Source organism: Callithrix jacchus, chromosome 8, assembly GCF_049354715.1.
Source record: "Callithrix jacchus isolate 240 chromosome 8, calJac240_pri, whole genome shotgun sequence".
NCBI lineage: Eukaryota > Metazoa > Chordata > Mammalia > Primates > Cebidae > Callithrix > Callithrix jacchus.
Window position 1 is genome coordinate 107,720,745 of NC_133509.1, and position 21,269 is coordinate 107,742,013.

A 21,269-nucleotide genomic window follows, 5' to 3' on the forward strand; every position below is an offset into this window, starting at 1 on the left:
AGGAAAGTCTGCCCATTTGAAAACTGTTCCTGGGTTTATTTCTAGCATGGCCCTAGAGAGGGCTGGCCTACCCTACAGGGTCAAGGAGGTGAATTTTCTGTGACCTTGGGCACTGCAGGGCCCACCATCAGACCACCCTGAATCCTCAAGCAGGCCCACAGGGTAGAGATCTAGGGACCTTGAAGCAAACATTTCACCCATTCAGGACACAGACTAAATGAGCTTCTGTCCCTTAGTAATTCTATAATTTAGCCCTTGGGCAAACTCCTTAAAATATTTGTTTCTGCTTTCCCATCAATAAAATGAGAATTGAAACACCTATTTCTTAGGATTATTGTGAGGATTTGATGAATTAGCACTAGGGAATGTACCTAGCATGGTTTAATATGTGGCAGAGGCTCAATAAATACACGATTATTTATTATTATTACTATTATTGACAGGTTAAAGGGCTGCAGCGATACTGGCTTCAGCATAACTCTGATACTGCCGCTTTGACTTGGCTGCTTTTGACAGAGGGCCCTTTGGCAACACCTAAAAAACCAATCAACTTTCAGTTTAAAAAAAAAAATACCAGATAGGCTGGGTACAGTTCGCTCACACCTGTAATCCCACCACGTGGGGAGGCCAAGGCCAGAGGATGCCCAGAGGATCTCTTGAGGCTGGTTTTTAACAACCAGCTCCCCAGGGAACTAATCCACTCCTGCCAGAACAAATCCAGTCTTACAAGAGTATAAATACCAGAGCTCCAAGGCACCACCAAGAGATAAGGTCTCACTTTGTTGACCAAGACCAGCCTGGTGAACACAGTGAGACCCCATCTCTACAACAAATTTAAAAATTAGCCAGGCACAGTGGCACACACCTCTAGTCCTAGCTTCTCAGGAGACTGAGGCAGGAAGATCACTTGAGCCCTGGAGTTTGAGGCTGCAGTGAGTTATGATCACGCTACTGCATTCCAGCCTGGGCAACAGAGAAGAATCTGTCTCTAAAAACAACAACAACAAGTAATGTGAGAAACAAATGCCTCCCTCCCTCCCTGAGGGTCACCTCCGCCCTGACCTCCAGGATGGGGAAAGATAAGCTCAGAGATGAGGTAAGGTAGAGGTGGGAGTTAGGAATGGAGTAGGGTCAGGGATGGACTGAGAACTAGGAAAAGGAAGGATCAAAGATGGATTGGAGATCTAGAACAGGAAGTTAGAAATGGAGTAAGGGTCAGGGCTGGAGACAGCAGAACTGAGGTGAGATTTAGGACCATCTGATGGATGGTGACATAATAACTTTAATTTTTCACCTCCACCTCCCACTACAGCATCCAAATGTCCTGCTCTCTGAAGGAGTGGGAGCAGGGAGAGGGAAGAAGAAACCTTAACTGAGTGGACATTTTAAAACAAGCAGGACATTTTGAGGCCAGGCACGGTGGCTCACGTCTGTAATCCCGGCACTTTGGGAGGCCAAGGTGGGTGGATCACCTGAGGTCAGGAGTTTGGTCAACCTGGCCAACATGGTGAAAACCCGTCTCTACTAAAAATACAAAAATTAGCCAGGTGTGGTGGTGGACACCTGTAATCCCAGCTATTCAGGAGGCTGAGGCAGAAGAATCACTTGAACTGGGAGGCAGAGGTTGTGGTGAGCTGAGGTCGCACCACTGCACTCCAGCCTGCTGGCCAACAGAGCAAGACTCCTTCTCAAAAAAAAAAAAAAAAAAAACAAGCAGGACATTTTGACATTTTGAACTCAAATAGTAAGAGTCACTATGCTGTACAAATCACCCCAGTCCTTGCTGCAATACTACAAGTGGGACTTACAAGCAGGATCTGCAAGAAGATTCTAGTAACTAGCTCAGCATCCAGGATGTAAAATGCCTGGTGAACTTTGCATTCCAAGGACAGGAGTTTTCCAAATTAAAATTTTAATAGTGTGTGAAAATAGTTCGCCATTTACTCTTAGGATGAGGTAGTGTTTAGAAAGTTGGCCTGGAAATCCAAGCCAACATGCTCGGGGATGCCTCCTATTCTGGGAGGGGAAAAACCAGCTTGTTGCTTCCCTCCAGTAGCATGAAGCGGCAGGGAACCAGAAAGAGAGAGGGGTCTGAACAGCTTCTTCTACCAGGAAGCCAGCCAAAGGTCTGCAGGCATGTGAGGACATCTGTTTTCAGAAGTGATGGTTTGGATTTTGGCATTCTTAGGAGTCTAGGAGCAATCCTATTAATTTGGATTCTAGCCCCAACCATACTACCTGCCTGCTGTGCAAACCCAGGCAAGTGATTTTACCTCTCTGAGCCCCTGTTTGCTCATCTGTTCCTTCTAGACAAGATTAACTTGGCAGTGCCTTGTAGTCTAACATTCATACTCTCAGAAGACTGGATTTGTGCCAGGTGCGGTGGCTCATGCCTGTAATCCCAACACTTTGGGAGACGGAGGCTGGCGGATCATCTGAGGTCAGGAGTTCAAGACCAGCCTGGCCAACATGTTGAAACCCTGTCTCTACTAAAAATACAAAAATTAGTTGGGCGTGGTGGCAGACACCTGTAACCTCAGCTACTCGGGAGGCTGAGGCAGGAGAATTTCTGTAACGTGGGAGGCGGAGGCTGCAGTGAGCCAAGATCACACCATTGCACTCCAGTCTGGGCAAAAACAGTGAGACTCTGTTTCCAAAAAAAAAAAAAGACTGGATTTGTTCTCACAGGAATGAATTCATTCCCTGGAGAGTTGGTTGTTAAAACACGAGGGTACCCTTGGGTTTACCCCTGTTCACACATGTCCATTTTCCCTTTGACCTTCCTTGCCATGTTGTGATGCAGAAGGAAAGCCCTCACCAGAGGCCAGGGCCATGCCCTTGAACTTCTCAGCCTGCAGAACCATAAGCTAAATAAACCTTTTTTCTTTATAAATGACCCCGTTCCTGGTATTCTGTTACAGCAATACAGACAGACACTCCCACATCGTTACCACACAGGGCTCAGGCTGCCTCGCCCTGGCCACTGCCTGCCGAAACCAGGCATGGTCCCTCCATCTAGGACCTGGGGGAACATAGCACCAGGAAAGGGTATAGGGATTGCCAGAAAGACTGAGAAGTTGGCAGGTCAGCACGGCCACACAAGCCACCCTCTCCCCACTCATGTGCAGGCATGACGGCTCCCCTTCTACCAGCACTCCTGGAGCCACTACACCATTGCGGATACGGTTGGTTAAGATGAGGTCATGCTGGAGTAGAGTGACCCCTATCTAACAGGACTACCGTATTAGTCTGTGGGCATTACCATAAAGGAATACCGAAGACTTGGTAATTTGTAAAGAAAAGAGGTATATTTGGCTCACAGTTCTGCAGGTTATACAAGAAGCATGGTGCCGGCATGTGCTTCTGGTGAGGCCTCAAGAAGCCACTATTATGGTGGAAGGTGAAGAGGAGAGAAGGCGTGTCACGTGGTGACAGCAAGAGCAAGAGAACAAGGGTGAGAAGTCCCAGACTTTCAAATAACCAGAACTAACCAAGTGAGAACTCACTCATCACCAAGGGGATGGTGCCAGGCCACTCATGAGAGATCCACCCTCAAGAGCTAGTAATCTTCCACCAGGCCTCACCTCCAACACTGGGAATCACATTTCAACATGAGCTTTGCAGGGACGAACATTCAAATCATATCAAGTAGTGTCCTTATAAAAAAGGGAAATTTGCACCATGAAGGAAGAGATTGGGGTGATACATCTATAAAGCAAGGAATGCCAAACATAAGACTGGCAGCCAAGCCCCAGGAGCTGGCAGAGGGGCCTGGAACAGACTCTCCCTCGCAGCCCTCAGAAGGAACCAACCTTGTCAACACTTTGATCTTCTGGCCTCCAGACTAGAACAAAATAAATTTCTGTTAAGTTACCGAGTCTGTGGCCCTTACAGCCACTCTAACAAACGAATACACCCAGAACCTGCTATCCTTCACCACACTGGTTACCAATGAGGCAAGTTGGAAATTTCAGAAAAGTCTCCACATTTACTTTTCTACCCAATAAACCAGACATGATGAAGGAATTCAAATGTAAACAAGACATAGGTCCTGCCCTCCAGGGCTCTGAGGCATACAAATGTTTGTCACGTTTCACTTTGCTGAACACTTTGACACACGTTGTCTCTTGTGTATCCCCCTATCTCACACTGAGATGGGAAGGGCATCCCATTGAGATGAAGGCCAGGCTGTAGGTTATTCCCATTGTGCAGATGAGAACACTGAGTTTCGGAGAGTTGGTGACTTGCTCCAGGACACCCGGCCCTGGCGTGGCAGAGAGGGGTCTACAGTAAAGTCTTGAGTGCAAGACCACGTTAGTGTGGCTGTTTTCTTTCAGCCTGTCTTGCTGCCTCTCTGGCCATCCTGGAACCTCTTGCCTCCTGTGAGCAGAAGCCCCAGCGCTGAGCTCTCTTGTATCTAAGATCTGCCCCGAGTGAGCTCCAAGAGGCAAGGAGGAAGGCCAGCCACGTTAAAGTCCAAGTTAAAAACCAAGGCGGCCACGGCACCATGAGATCCTGGTGCAGTCCCCGCTTCTCTCATAGTCCCTTACCCTGAGGCTGCTCCCACCAGCCCCCCTTACCTTTTTCCCATTCCCAACCCAGGCTCCCAGCCTGTCCCATCCCACAGGCAGGGCAGGTCCCTGGTAACTGCATTGCCCAGTGTTGTCAAAATAGTGAGGAGCTGGAAAGAATTCCAGAATGAAATCTGTGCCTCTGCAGCTCCCCACTGACTGCCACTGTGGCAGCTAAACCCGCTAATGTGCTAAGCATTTTCTGGCAGGGCCAGGAGGCAGGGCTGGTATTTTGGGAGCTGGGAGGGACTTGGAGGCTACATCCTTGGCGAGTCTGGGAAGGAGGTGGAGGCAGGGAGGCAAAAAGAACTGACCCAGAACACTTCCCATGACGTCACCGAGAGCCACCTGAGCTGCACCTCAGGATTCCTGAAGTGCTGCTGGTGGGCGGAGAGTGCTCTGGACCTAGCAGGCAGGGCTCAGAAGGGCACAGAGGCCTCGAGGCCAGGCCTGGGGGGAGAGGGCGCTCTAGAATGCTGTTTGTCGTGGATACTTTTTCTGCTGACGCAGAGCAGTATGCAATGCATCCGGGAGGCTGGGCAGCCCAGAGCTGGCCCGAGCTCTGTTTGCCTGAGTTGGCAGCGGCAGGGCCCATGGTGACCAAACAAAGGATGGGAAGCCAAATGCCCAAGAGGACGGTGGGCGCGGCTCCCTGAGAGGGCTCTGAGGATCCAGGCACTGGCGAGGAAGGGCTGGGGGATCATGGGGATAGGAATGGGGTCGGGGCAATGGGAACTGGCAGGCAGGGTGCCCTCTGGTTTCCCAAACATGCCACATCTCCTCTGGGCACCAGCCTCTCCACACTGTCCTCGCTTTTCAGGGACTCCTTTGAAAATGCTTCCAACTATGAGACTAGGAAAGGGGGCAAACACCCAAATCTGAGATCCAGACAAGGTCCTGGCATTCCTTGGTCCCTGATGGGTTCGGCTCCACACTTCTGGGAGAAACCAGAGGGTTCTGAGAGAATCAGGTGAAGGGCTGGGGAAACAAAACACAGGACGGGGCTGGGGAAGAATTCCTCCCGGGAGCCGCGTGGTGGCAGGGAGCGCCATGGCAGCAAGGCTGTGCGGCTCAGGTGAGGGGACACGGCGTCATTCTGGTAAAGCCCCGACAGGATCCAATCTGGAGGAAAAGAATTCCAACTGATAGAAACTGCTGAGCGCTTGCAGCTTTTAAAGCCCCTCTAGCAAAAGGATCTGCAAAAGCTTTGCAAACCCTGACCACGCAGCCAGTCAGCCACTTCCCAGCCCACAGCAACAAGGGAGTTTGCTACATCAGAACAAACCCACTCACAAATATCTCATCCTGGCCTCCCCCCGGCACCCATTCCTTTTGGGTCTGTGTGCCTACCTTCCTCAGAAATGACATTTTGTCAGAGCAGTGGGAGACAGTGTGGCAGGGGCCAGAGGAAGCCAGGGGGCTGAACGCAACCAGGCTCTCTACTTGCTAGCGGCTGACCCCAGGCAGGGCACTTAACCTTCATGAGTCTCATTTTTTAATCTGCAAACATGCAAAGAATGAAGCTGCTCTTGCAGAGTTGGTGAGAGAGCTAAATGAGATGATAGATGCTGGGTCTCGAGCAAAGAGACGAGGGTCTCTATGAGGGCTGGTCCCCCTCCTTCCCACCTTCCTCTCCAGGGCCCTCCAGCACCGTAATCAATGTGGGAAGGACGCAGAACAATGGGAGTTTAATTCAGAGGTTGAGGAGGCAAAGGCATACTTTAATAGAATTCTCTCTCGCCCAGTGCATGGTTTCCTGCCCGCCTCACCCACCTTTCCCCATCTCCACCAGCTGACAGTCTCTCCGCTGGTGGATGTTTTCTTTTCTAGCAGGGCCACTTTGTTTTAAAACTCCAGGTGGGTACCATCCATGTTTCAGCCAATGTGGCCCTGGATGACTCAACAGACGGTCATTTGAATGGTGCCTCCACACTGAGGCAATGGTGCAGCCCTCCTAAAGCCCTTCCTGGGTGTCCCTCCATCACGAAGAAGATTCTGAGGCTTCCCATGCCTTCGCCCTTCTTTGAAAGCCCATAACAGTTCATGTGTACTTCTCTTATTAGCTCACCAAACTCTGCCTTTATTATACTTGGGGGACGTGTGTGCGTTAGAGAGAGAGAGAGAGAGAGAGAGAGAGAGAGAGATTGCAGCAGGGATTAGATCTTACCTTTATAGTCTCTCCAGTGCCTAGTCCAATGCTAATGCATTGTATGAGGCCAGAATTACCCTGATACCAAAACCAGTTAAAGGCATTACCAAAAAGAACTTTTAAATTTTTTAATTCTTAACCCTTACCTCATACCCTAGATAAAAATCAACTTGAGCTGGGTGCAATGGCTCACACCTGTAATCTCAACACTTTGGGAAGCCAAGGCAGGTGGATCACTTGACACCAGGAGTTTGAGACCAGCCTGGCCAACATGATGAAATCCGTCTCTACTAAAATATAAAAATTAGCCAGACATGATGGCAGGTGCCTGTAATCCCAGCTACTGGGGATGCTCAGGAGAATCACCTGAACCCAGAAGGCAGAGGTTGCAGTGAGCCGAGATCGCATCACTGCACTCTAGCCTGGGTGACAGTGAGACTCTGTCTCAAAAATAAAATTAACTCAAAATGGCAGCTAAATAGAAGACTAAAACTATCAAACTTCAGGAAGAAAAATTTTCTAACCTTGAGTTAAGCAAAAATTTTCTTAAATAGAACACAAAATGCATGGATCGTAAAAGAAAAAAATTGATATATTGGACTTCATCAACATTTGAATTGTCTACTCTTTGAAAGGCACTAATATGAAAATGAAAACACAAGCTACAGGCTGAGAGGAAATATTTGCAAAACATATATCTAATAAAGAATGTTTAGTCAGAATATATAAAGAACTCCTAAAACTCAATAAGAAGACGACAAATGACTCCATTTTTTTTAAAGGGCAAAAGAACTGAACAGACATTTCACAAAAGAAGAGATACAGATGGCCAAAAACCACATGAAAAAAAAAAAGTTTTGACATTATTAACCATCAGGGAAATGCAATTAAAATCATAATGAGATACTGTTAAACATCTATTATAATAGCTAAAATTGAAAAGGCTGACAATGCCAAGCCCTGGCAAGGATGTAGAATAACTATGACTCTTATACCCTGCTGGTGGGAATGCTAAATAGTACAGCCGCTTTGGAAAGCAGTTTGGCAATTTCTTATAAAGTTAAATATACAATTATATTTTCATTTCTTCCAGAGATTTGTCCAAAAGAAATAAAAACATATGTCTACACAAAGACCTATATATAGGAATATTCACAGCAGCCTTTCACATAATGGCCAAAACTTGAGAACAATCCAAGTGTTCGTCGGCTGGTGAACCAATCAGCAAGTCGCGACGCAGCCACACAGTGGAATGCACCCATGCATGCAGTAATGTGGATAAGTCTTAAATGCATGGTATCCATTCCAATTGCTACTCTAACAAATTACCACAAACTCAGTAGCTTAAAACAACAAATTTATTGTCTAACAGTCTGGGGATCAGAATGTCCAAAATCAGTCTCACTGGGCCAACATCAAGGTCAGTTTCCTGATCTTTTTCAGCTCCTAGAGGCCACCTACATTCCTTGGCCTGTGGCCCCTTCCTCCAAAGCCAGTTACATTGCATCTTCCAATCTGTCTCTCTCTTAACCTCTGCTTAAGGGAACAGGAATTTATCAAGGCACAGAGCCATAGCAAGTTTGGGAAATGTATAAGTAGTTCCATATTTCCAGGGTGTGTAATGTAACATTTCAAAGATAAGGAGACTGAGATTTAGAAAGATCAAGTATCTTATCCGAGGTCCAGGACATGGTGAAAATCATGTTCAACCCTAAGGCCTATGAATCCAAATCCAGAGTTCATGTGAGCCCTCAGACTTCCCCATCTTGACCTTGGATAGGCATCTCTACTGTGTCTCAGATCCCTGCATGCCCACCCCAGTCCAAGGGAGAATCCCCTGTACACTGTGCCACCAGCTAAGCCTGTGGAGCCAAGCAAGACCCTGGGCCTCCCCATCTCCCCACCCTGGAACCAGCAGATTCCCAGCTCCAGCAGGATGACATTATAACCTTAATAAAATTGATATTTTCTGCCAGCGTGGTGGCTCACGCCTATAATCCCAGCACTTTGGGAGGCTGAGGAGGGTGGATCACCTGAGATCAGTAGTTCGAGATCAGCCTGACCAACACAGAGAAACCCCATCTCTACCAAAAATAGAAAATTAGCTGGGCATGGTAGCATATGCCTGTAATCCCAGCTACTCGGGAGGCTGAGGCAGGAGAATTGCTTGAACCTGGGAGGTCAGAATTTTGGACCAGCCTGGCCAACACAGTGATACCCCATCTCTACTAAAAATACAAAAATTAGCCAGGTGTGGTAGTGCATGCCTGCAATCCCAGCTACTCAGGAGGCTGAGGCAGGAGAATCACATGAACCCAGGAGGCAGAGGTTGCAGTGAGCCAAAATCATACCACTGTACTCCAGCCTGAGTGATAGAGCTAGACTCTGTCTTAAAAAAAAAGGAAAAAAAAGATGGACATTTGCATTCTGTTTTATACTCATCAGCATTCTTACACTTAAGTTATTTTATCTGGCCTTCTCTATCGTATGAGTCTAATGATGCAGATATTCTCCACGTCATATTCTCCAACCCTCAGAAAGCTGAGGTACTTTCCTACACAGCAAGTGGGTAGAAGCCAAGAACAGAATCTAAACCCCAGCCCACCCCCTGACACCACAAGAGCCTACTGACTCAGAACAGAACTCAGGCAAACCCACCCACCAAGGAGAGCTTCCCCTCCCTCATCTGTAGGATGGAACACAGGGTAATACCTGCCCTGCCTATCCCACCGGGCATAAATGAAAAAAAAGAGGAAGTAGTATGTAAAAGCACTTTGGAAATGTTAAAATGCTACGTGAATTATAAGGAACTATTCTGATTACACTCTCAAGAAATGTTACAAATTTTCTCGAAAAGTGAATAATTGTCACTACTTTTCAACTTCATCCCCTTGAAAAGCCAGTTTCTCTTCCTGTCATCTTTATTTCTGGTTAAAGCAGAGACTTTCTACCCAACATTCCAACTTCTCAAGATCAATCTTTAATTCCTTCTTCCAGCTTCACCCTTTCTGAATCAAAAACAGGCAATTCTCTACCCCACCCACCATCCCATCATCAGTTTCTCCTGCAGTCTGCCCCGCTTGAAAGCTAGAAATCTCCAGCAACCACTTTCAGTCCTCATCCCTCCATCAGAACCAACCTATATGATGCAAAAGCACCTCTCCAGTCACCTCTGTCAGAGGCTCACAGCCCCTGTGGGACAGGGTGCAGAGGTCCTCCATGGGCTGCCCCAGCGAAGCTCTGCAGCTTGTCTCCCAAGACTCACCAACCCAGGTAAGCCTAAGGGGCCCCATTTCCCAAAACTCAACTCTCTTCCCACTTTTATGTCCCCACTATATCTGGAACTCCCTTTCCCACTATTTAATTAGCTATAGGGGTAGGAGGTATCAAACTAGACCCTGAACTCTTACATCAGCCTGAATATATTCCAAGTGAATCAAAGAATTGTGGCTAATGGCTGGGCGTGGTGGCTCATGCCTATAATCCCAGCATTTTGTGGGGGTGGTGGTCACCTGAGGTCAGGAGTTCGAGACCAGCCTGGGTAACATGGTGAAATCCCATCTCGACTAAAAAAAAAAATACAAAAATTAGCTGGGCATAGTGGCACAAGCCTATAGTCTGTTACTCAGGAGGCCAGGGCAGGAGAATCGCTTGAACCCACCCAGCAGACGGAAGTTGCAGTGAGCCAAGATTGCACCAATGCACTCCAGCCTAGGCGACAGAACAAGACACCACCAAACACACACACAAAGAATTGAGGTTTAAAAAAGTTCAGATTATATAGGTGAATATCTATCTGATAGCTGAATGGGGTTGGAATTTCTAAGCTACACAGCAATGGAATAAATCAGAGGACAATAAAATGAATACTAATTAACATTTACCTATTTTCACTTCTTTTACCTGGATATCTATATTTTTAAAGTCAATAAACACTCCCTTTACCTCATGTCGTACACAAAAAAAATAAAATGGATCAGAGAATGAAAGAAAAGCTAAAATTATTTTGAAAACTCCAGAAGAAGGCCGAGTGTGGTGGCCTGGAGTCCCAGCAGTTTGGGAGGCCGAGGTAGACAGATCACTTGGGGCCCGGAGTTTGAAACCAGCGTGGCCAACAAGCTGGGATTCAATAGATGAAACCCCTATTAAATTAGCTGGGAAAAAAAAAAAAAAAAAAAAAAAAATTAGCTGGGCATAGTGGCACACACCTGTAATCCTAGCTATTCAGGTGGCTAAGGCACAAGAATCCCTTGAACCCGGGAGGCAAAGCTTGCAGTGAGCAGAGATTGAGTCACTACACTCCAGCCTGGGCAACAGAGCGAGATTCTGCCTCAAAAAAAAAAAAAAAACTTCCAAAGAAAACATGGGAAAAATCTTCAGAACCTTAGTGTAGGCAAAGATTCTTAGGACACAAACAACAGGACTCACGAAAGGAAAAAAATAACTCAGATTTCAAAATTTTACATTTCTGCTCTTCAAAAGACATTGTTATGCTGGGTGCGGTGGCTTATATCTGTAATCCCAGCACATGGGGACACCAAGGCGGGAGGATCATTGAGACCAGGAATTCTAGACCAGCCTGGGCAACATAGAGACTCTATCTCTACAAAAAAAGATTAAAAATTAACCATGTGTGATGGCTCACGCCTGCAGTCCCAGCTCTGCAGGAGGCTGAGGTGAGAGAATCGCTTGAGCTCACAAGTTCGAGTTACAGTGAGCTTTGATCATGCCATTGCACCCCAGTGTGGGCAACAAAGACATCGTCTCTAAAAAGATAAAAATTTAAAAATTAAAAATACATTGTTCAAGATAGGGTATAAGGTTGCACAACAATGGAAGCATAATTAATACCACTAAATATTCAACATGATTAAAATGGCATTTTTTATGTTATGTATATTTTACTACAATTTTTTTTGAAAGATGCTCTTAGCTGGGCGCAGTGGCTCACGCCTGTAATACCAGCATTTTGGGAGGCCAAGGCGGGTGGATCAAGAGATCAAGACCATCCTGGTCAACATGGTGAAACCCCATCTCTACTAAAAATACAAAAATTAGCTGGTGGCGCACACCTGTATTCCCAGCTACTTGGGCGGCTGAGGCAGGAGAATTGCTTGAACCCAGGAGGTGGAGGTTGCAGTGAGCCGAGATCGTGCCATTGCACTCCAGCCTGGGTAACAAGAGCAAAACTCTGTCTCAGGGAAAAAAAAAAAAGATGCTCTTAAGAGGATAATTAGACAAGCCACAGATTGGGAGAAAAGATTCATAGTACATATATATATTGATATGTATATACACAGTACATACATAGCACATACATGTATATGCATATATGACGAAGGATCTATATCCAGAATATATAAAGAACTCTGGCAATTTAGTAATAAGGCAAACAACACACAAAAGATTTGAACAGGCCCTGCGCAAAAGACAGCCAATAAGCACATGAAAATATGCTCAGCATCGGTAGTCATCAGGGAAATGCAAACTAAAACTACAGTGAGCTGAGCTACCGTTCACACCCACTAAAATGGCTAAAATTCACAAGACTGATCATGTCAACTGCTGGTGAGAATGTACAGCAACTAAAAGCACAGCTACTGCTGATGGGAATGTACAATGGTGCAACCACTTTGGAAAACAGTATGGTAGCTGCTTATTCTAAAAACAGGCACTTAACCATGTGACTGAGAAGTTTCACTACTAAGTATTTATACAAAAGAAATGGGGAAAAAAGGTATGTCAAAAAAGAGACACACAGATGCTCATGGCAACTTGATTCATAATAGCCAAAAACTGGAAACCACCCAAATGTCCATCAACTGGTGAACGATTACAATATTTTGGGATATTCATAGAATGGAAAACTCAGCAATAAAAAGAAGATGTTACTGCATTGGTATTAGGACTAAAAATTAGCTACTAATATACACAACAACATGTTTTTTTTTAAAGTCTGAGTGGAATAAGCTAGATTCGAAAGAGTAGGTAGTGGTCAGGTATGGTGGCTCACGTCTGTAATCCCAGCACTTTGGAAGGCCAAGGCTCAAACTGCTTGAGCCCAGGAGTTCAAGACCAGCCTGGGAAACATGGCAAAACCCCATCTGTACTCAAAATGCAAAAAGTTAGCCAGCTGTGGTGACATGTACCTGTCAGCTACTAGAGATACTGAGGTGGGAGGATTGCTTGAGCCCAGTAGGCAAAGGTTGCAGTGAGCTGAGATCGCACCACTACACTCCAACCTGGGCAACAAAGCAAGAACTTATCTTATAAAAAAAAAAAGAGTAGATGGTATATGATTGTATTTATATGAACTCTTAGAACCAGCAAAATTAATCTATAGTGACAGAGAGGGGGTAATGACAAAGAGGCACTAAGGAACTTTGGGGATAATAATAATATTCTGCTGTGTTACATGGGCATACACAGTTGTCAAAACTCACAGAACCATATACTTTAAATGAGTGTATTTTATTGAATGTAAATTATGCCACAGTTTAAAAGGAACTTTTTAAAAGCACAGGTGCAAACTGGTGAAAATATTTGCCGCATGTATGACAAACTCATATTCTTAATATATGAAGTATCATGCAAATTGATATAAAAAGCATTAAGATCTCAATAGGTAAATGGCCATAGGACACAGAGAAACCACAAAAGAGGAAATAAGAATATCTAATAAACAGGCTAAAATTAAAACAACGAAATGCCATATTTCCCAAACCAAATGAGCACATTTCATATGCCAAATGAGTTTTATTTCTGTTTTTTGCTTGAATGATATTTTTTCTTTTGTCTTTGCTTTAATGATAATGCTAGTATTGTAGGGAGAGATGAGCACTCTGCTGGGACAAATATAAACATACATTTCTAGAGCGCAATTTAGCAGGAATACTATTATAGAAGCTTTAGCAGGAAGGTTAAAGTTAAGGCCCTGTTGAAAATGCGTCCATAACATTGGGGAAAATCCACACCACGTCGATGGATTATTCAGCAAGGCTAGCTTTACTTCCTGCAGGAAGGGGTGCAACGCGGCGGCAGTCATGCCGAGAGAGCACACCTGAACAGAGGAGACAGGGACATTTATGACTTTCATAACCTGATGCAGTCGCCCTACTGCTGCGTCCAGTTCCCATTGACAGGAACAGGACCTCACGCTCTATGCTCTTGATCCGATTGGCTAAACACTTGGAAATTTTCTAACGAAGTTAAGGCAGAGAAGAACAAAAGAAAAGATGAAGTAACTTGAGGAATGCTTAGAAAAGCGATAACGTTTCCAAATAAGGAAGGGGAATAAGCTTTGACTTAAGAACTGCCTGGGCTTTTCCAGGCATGTCAGGGCAAATATCTAGGTTAAAGTGTAAGAACTAAGTACACGGGATGCACTTATTTCTTTATTATGACTAACAGCGACTTTAAGATTATTAGCAAAAGCTTTAAAGTAAATTAACCTTTGAAGAAACTATTATTTATTCATAATGAACTAAGAGGAAAGCTTTGAAGAGGAACCTTTTATTTATTCTTATTTACTACAGGTCCCAGTACAGAAATTAGCTGGGCATGGTGGTGCACGCCTGTAGTCCTAGCTACTTGGGAAGCTGAGGCAAAAGAATCGCTTGAACCTGGGAGGCAGAGGTTGCAGTGAGCCAAGATCACACTGCTGCACTCCAGCCTGAGCAACAGAGTGAGACTCTATCTCAAAAAAAAAAAAAAAAAGTTACGGCCCAAAACCTTAGCGATTTTCAGATTATTTGACCCACTTCTAGAAACCTATGCTAAGGAATAAACAAAGATGAACAATCAAAATTAGAGATTTACAGGCAAAAGTTTTCAGCCAGGCACTGTGGCTCACACCTAAATCCCAGCATTCTGGGAGGTCAAGGTGGGAGGATGACTTGAGGTCAGGAGTTCAAGACCAGCCTGGACAACACGGTGAAACCCCATCTCCACAAAAAATTTTAAATATTAGGCTGGGCACGGTGGCTCACTCCTGTAATTCCAGCACTTTGAGAGGCTGAGGTGGGCAGATCACTTGAGGCCAGGAGTTCAAGACCAGCCTGGACAACATGATGAAACGCCATCTCTACTAAAAATACAAAAATTAGCCAGGTGTGGTGGTTCGTATTTGTAATCCCAGCTACTTGGGAGGCTGAGGCAGGAGAATCACTTGAACCTGGGAGGGAAAGGTTGAAGTGAGGCATGATCGTGCCACTGTACTCCAGCCTGGGCAACAGAGAGAGACTCTTGTCTCAAAAAAAAAAAAATTTTCCAAGTGTGGTGGCATGCACATTACTCAGGAGGCTGAGGTGGGAGGCAGAGCTTAAGAGGCAGAGTTTGCAGTCAGCTGAGGTCACACTACTGCACTCCAGCTTGGGCAACAGAGTGGGACTCTGTCTCAAAACAAGAAAAAAAAAGTCTGGGCCTGGCAGCTCAGTCCTATAATCTCAGCACTTAGCAAGGTAGAGGCAGGAGGATAGCTTGAGCCTGGGAGTTCAAGACCTGCTTGGGCAACATAGCAAGACCCTTGTCTCCACCAAAAAAGGGACAAGAAAGAATTTGTATTACTGACTTTTTTCTAGAAAGAAACAATCTAGGAGAAGCCACTAGGTTGAGTAAATGCTGACCTCAATATGATGAAATATCAAATATTGTCCATGGTACAAACTTAACAAATATTTCTCAAACATACTCAATATATATACTATATAAGAACTTTAGAAAGGAGTGAGATGTGTAGATGACTTATGCTCCTGGGTAAAGAAAGGCATAAACAAATTGTTTTATTGCAGCAAAGATTGGAAATCATCTAAATGTTCATCAATGGAGGTGAAATTTACTGAGTGCACTTGCCCATGCCTGTAATCCCAGAGCTTTGGGAGGCCAAGGCAGGAGGATCGCTTGAGGCCAGGAGTTCAAGACTAAACTGAATAACATAGCAAGACCTCATCTCCACAAAAAAATTTTTTTAATTAGCCAGGCACTGTCAAATGCACCTGTAGTCCTAGCTACTCAGAAGGCTAAGGTCAGAGGATCACTTGAGCCCAGGAGTTCAAAGCTACAGTAAGCTATGATCATGCCACTGCACTCCAGCCTGAGTGACAGAGTGAGATCCTGTATTGAAAAAAAAGAGATAAAATTACATAAATCATGATTTGTCCATACAAGTGAAATGCTATGCATCTGTTAAAAACAGGCCAGATATAATCTATGTCCTAGACTGGGCATGGTGGTTTGTAATCCCGGCACTTTGGGGGGCCAAGGTGGGTGAATCACCTGAGCGCAGGAGTTCAAGACCAGCCTGACCAGCACGGTGAAATCCCATCTCTACTAAAAACACACAAAAAAATTGCTGGGTGTGGTGGCAAGCAACTGGAATCCCAGCTACTCGGGAGGCTGAGGTGGGAGGAGTCCTTGAACCCAGAAGGCAGAGGTTGCGGTAAGCCAAGATTGCTCCACTGCTCTCCATCCTGGGCAATAAGAGCAAAACTCCATGTCAGAAAATTAAATAAAATAATCTATGTCCTAGATTGTCAAATTTTTTTTAAAGGAGCAGTACAGGGCACTTTGGAATGCTACTATTTTAAGGGAGAAAAAAATAAAAAGATAGATATATATTTATGTTCTTTTTTTTTTTTTTTTTTTTTTTGAGAAGAAGTTTTGCTGTTGTTACCCAGGCTGGAGTGCAATGGCGCGATCTCGGCTCACCACAGCCTTCGCCTCCTGGGTTCAGGCAATTCTCCTGCCTTAGCCTCCTGAGTAGCTGGGATTACAGGCACATGCCACCGTGCCCAGCTAATTTTTTGTATTTTTAGTAGAGATGGGGTTTCACCATGTTGACCAGGATGGTCTTGATCTCTTGACCTCATGATCCACCCGCCTCGGCCTCCCAAAGTGCTGGGATTATAGGCGTGAGCCACCGCGCCCGGCCTTATATTTATGTTCACATACTATCACCAGAAAGATACAGAAGAAAAAACAAAACGGGTAAGTCGATATTGAAAGACTAGGGTCTGAGGATGTGAGAAGAGGGGTGAGGAAGACTTAGATTTACTTTTTGCTCTCATTTACTTTCTATAGTGTTTAAATTTTTTTATCGTATACAGGTTTTTCTTTTTCAAAAAACACCACCAAAAACACTGATTTTTTTTAGAAGGAAGGGGAGTGTTATGAGTTGAATTTTTTAGAAGGAAGGGGAGTGTCATAAGTTGAATTCTATCCCCTTTATATGTTGATGTCCCCTATAGGTCGGACATCTCAAATTCACAAATCTGAAATTCAAAATGCTCCCAAACTCGAAACTTTTTGAGCATCAACATGACCCATGAAGATCTCACCCAATTTCCCAGAAGCTCTTGATCCCATCAGACTAGAATCTTCTTTTCAGAGGCCTTTCCTTCTCTCATCCCTATTGCTACCAGTACAAAAAGCAAACAGAAGGACACCAAAGCAAAACCAAAGTCTTAGTCACAAAAACCAAATGAGCTGGCGAGGGAGGGCAGTGGTTGCAGGGAAGGTTTCAAGCTCACCAGGTACTGTAGCTGAGGTTTCAAAATGGCAGCTAGCTGGACGCCATTTGGTCTAAATCTGCTCACCCAAATCTCCCTCCAATTCTCCAAGGGGTTTCCCTAATTACTAGCACAGCCAACTGCCAACGTGGAATCTGGGTTTCCTTCTTTCGAAGATTACAGAGGTGAGACCAGAAAGCTTAGTTCCCAATGCCAGAGAAAAGGCTAAGAGGGAGGAACAAGGGAGAGAAGGAGACCTTCACTGCAACATGCAAGGACATGGCGGACGCGCCCCATCCCGTATCTCAGCAATTATGCATTCCCAACTGGCTTGGCCAACATCCAGAGAGACTCCAGGCTGGTGAGTCTGTGAATGTGAAGCAGAGATAAGCGAGGCGGCGAGGGGGAGCTCGCCCACTGTTATATATGGGCTGCAGCGCTGCTGTGGTGCGGAGTCAGGGGAATCTTCCACTTCCAAGACATTTCTGCACTCGATCCTGCTACCCAAGACTCAGAATTCTTTCTTGGCTTCCTCCCACTCCCTGAAATGTAACTAAGCAGTTACCTTGAGAACTAGGAAGAATTGGGGGGTGGGGAGGTATATAAGTGTTTTAATGTGTTAAAAATCACATTTATCCTGGATACTTGTTTGCAATAAAACGGAGTAGGAAACTCCTTCTTACCTTCATCTATGGGACAGGCACCCAGTGACAATCATTGTGAGAAATAGGGAGAGGCCGATCTATGCTTAGGGAGCTCAGAAAATGCTATGCTTCCTTCCAGCTGTAGGAAAGCTGAGCCCCTGGGGAAGAGTGCACAGATTTGGACAAACAGGAATGGATGGAAGGCCTTCTAGGAGAGGCGACCACATGAGCAAAGCCTGAAGAAGGGGTAGTTCTTGTCCTGGCAGTGAGGAAGTGGAGGGAGAGGTAAAGAAATCTCTTCTAGAAGCTGAGGGATCAGGCACTGGAAGCTTATCTACCTTCTCCAACTCCAGGGTATCCTCCAAGGAGAGCAAAATCCAGAAATAAGGGGCACCTGCACAGTGGAGGAGGAAAGTGGAGAAAAGGAATGTCTGCCCGGAGCCTAGCCCCAGGGTCATATGCCTGGAAAAATTCCTGGGATTATTCGGTGCTGTGTGAGATGGCTCTGGAGGCACCCTGGCTGCAGGAGGGACGTGGGTTTGGACTGGGGCTGCCAGGACAGTCCAGGGCAAACTGAGAACACTCCCAGGTGGCCACAGTTTTGCGCTTGGTGTTCACCCGTATCTCCTTCCCCCTTCTTCTCCCTGTTCGTGGAAATCCTTAAAAATCATCTCCTCCGGGAAGTTCTCCTGATGCTCTCATTGAGAGTTAACCTACAACTCTTTGCGCTCCTTCAAGTTGCTTTCTTTTTATTTTTTTATTATCTTTTTTTTTTTTTTTGAGGCAGTCTCACCCTATCGCACAGGCTGGAGTGCAGTGGCACCATCCTGGCTCATTGCAACCTTCACCTTCCGGGTTTAAGACATCTTCCTCCTCAGTCTCCTGAGTAGCTGGGATTACAGGTGCCCGCCACCACATCCAGCTAATTTTTGTATTTTTAGTAGAGATGGAGTTTCACCATGTTGACCATGCTGGTCTCAAACTCCTGAGCTCAAGTGATTCTCCCACCTCAGTCTCCCAAAGTTCTGGGATTATAGGCGTGAGCCGCCACAACCAGCCAAAGCTTTCCTATATGCTCTCTTTTTTGGGGGGAGCGGGAGACGGAGTCTCACTCTGTAACCCAAGCTGGAGTGCAGTGGCACAATCTTGGCTCACTGTAACCTCCACCTCCCAGATTTAAGTGATTCTCTTTTTTTTTTTTTTTTTTTTTTTTTTTGAGACAGAGTTTCACTCTTGTTACCCAGGCCTGGAGTGCAATGGCGCGATCTCGGCTCACTGCAACCTCCGCCTCCTGGGTTCAGGCAATTCTCCTGCCTCAGCCTCCCGAGTAGCTGGGATTACAGGCACGCGCCACCGTGCCCAGCTAATTTTTTGTATTTTTAGTAGAGACGGGGTTTCACCATGTTGACCAGGATGGTCTCGATATCTTGACCTCGTGATCCACCCGCCTCGGCCTCCCAAAGTGCTGGGATTACAGGCTTGAGCCACCGTGCCCGGCCTTAAGTGATTCTCTTGCCTCAGCCTCCCAAGTAACTGAGACTACAGGCACGCGCCACCGTGCCCAACTAATTTTTGTATTTTTAGTAGACGGGGTTTCGCCATGTTGGCCAGGCTGGTCTCAAATTCCTGACCTCAGGTGATCTGCCCACTTCAGCCTCCCAAAGTGCTGTGATCACAGGCATGAGCCACCCTGCCCAGCCTATGCCTTGTCTTATAATGAGTCTGTCTCTCTCTTCTAAATGTAAACTCTTGGAGGTCAAAAACTAGATCTTTTTTTAAATTATTATTTATTTTTCTTTTTTTCTTTATTTGTTCTCTTTTCAGTCTAGCTTTCAGGAAAAGAACTAGATCTTATACATCTTTCTGACCCCATCCCCCAGCACCAGCTCTTCCCCAGAGCAGACACTCCGTAAATACTGAATTGAATACACAGACCCACAAAGAGCAACTTGGTAATGGCTGACATTTTTGCTCCCTACATCCATTCATTCATTTGCTCAACAACCATGTGAGTGCCTAATATCTGCCACCCTGGCTCACTCACTCTCACAGAGCACACTCAAACTCTTTCATCAACAAGCTAAAAGTAAGTTCAGTATCAATTCAGGGCTTCTTTTCAGGTTCAGGTCTAGAACCTAGAAAATTTCACAGGATAACCCGAACACTGCAGGATGGGCACAGCCTACATCCCATTGCCTGTTTCTATCCAGATGGAAAGTCACACTCTCAAGAAGGCCCCGAGGAAGACAGATTGTCTGGGGTGTGGATGAGGGCCCCCACAGGCTCTGCCCAGACCATTCAGGGGAACCCTAGATACACCTATCACAGAAGATGGCAGTTAAGAAAACTCCATCTATCTGCACAGTACCCTGCGGATGCTAAGTAAGGAGCTGGTCATTGGGAATGAGGCAGGCGAGCTCCAGGAAGTCCTCTCTGCAGAGTAGATGTGACCGTGGAGGTGGGAGGATTCACTGAAGGTCATGAGAAAAGTCTGCCCTCCTGAGAGATCAATAAGTACAAATTACTTGAGAGTCTAGGAACTGCTCTGCCATGGAGGAAAAATACAGATGGGGGCGGAGGCGGGAAAGGGAGGGGGCAGGCTAGGGACACTCATTGATCTCAGCGGGCTCTTCCAAGTCTAAAAATTGTAGGAGTCTAACCTGAACCTCTCCTGCCAACAACTTGAAAAAGTTGTCTTGAGATCAGGGACATATGGAGAGAAAGTTGAATCGCATGTCCGATAATAAACCAAGAAGAAATTGTGAAGTCAAAACAAGGGATAAATTTTCCTTATCTCCCTAAGACATGCATCAAAGCAGCTGGCTGCTGTCTGCCTGGCCTGGGAAGATGATAATGGTTTTTAATGGCCTGTAAACAATAGGACCAGCCTTTGTAATAAAGTTTAACCAATTAATCCTTTAAGCTTCCTCCTTGCACTCTGCCTACTCCCCCATCTTCCTTTCTGCTATGGGCAACCTTCAGGGGTCTGAAAAGTGAGGGATCCAGTCCCTAGACTCAAACCTGTAGGTGACAATAAGAGTTTCCAGAGGAAGTGCCAAAGAAAATTGCCTTTATCCTCATCTGGCTAAAAGGAGGAAGAACCCCTCTTTTCAGGGAAAAGGAGAGAGAAGAGATGACGCACCAAGGAATTGGCACAAGAGGTCAACTTCATTCCTACTTAGGAGCTCATTCATTCATTCAGCAAGCATTCATGAACACCTACTATGTGCAAGGCACCTGCAGAGGATGCAAAAGTATACAAAGAAAATACCTGCCCTGGATGGAATTAAAGCCTGGGGTGGGGTGCTGGGAATAAGACACATTTCCCAGATGTCAATCGTAAAAGTTAGTCCAATAGCCTCTTCTTCCATTTTATTGCTTCTTTCATGTGCCATGTTCC

At 45.6% G+C, this 21,269-nt stretch overlaps 1 protein-coding gene across 12 annotated transcripts in view; it reads right to left on the bottom strand.

The window, feature by feature from the left end:
* The window catches only part of DPF3 (double PHD fingers 3), a 289,593-nt gene that overhangs the window by 201,664 nt on the left and 66,660 nt on the right, over positions 1-21,269 (bottom strand). The window contains exon 2 of one of the 12 annotated variants that reach the window (XM_078335319.1): positions 1-21,269. This exon is cut by the window's left edge and continues 13,124 nt beyond it; it is cut by the window's right edge and continues 20,205 nt beyond it. The exons of the other annotated variants lie outside the window; for them this stretch is intronic. The gene's annotated coding sequence lies outside the window, so the exon portion shown is untranslated. 12 annotated transcript variants of the gene reach the window in all.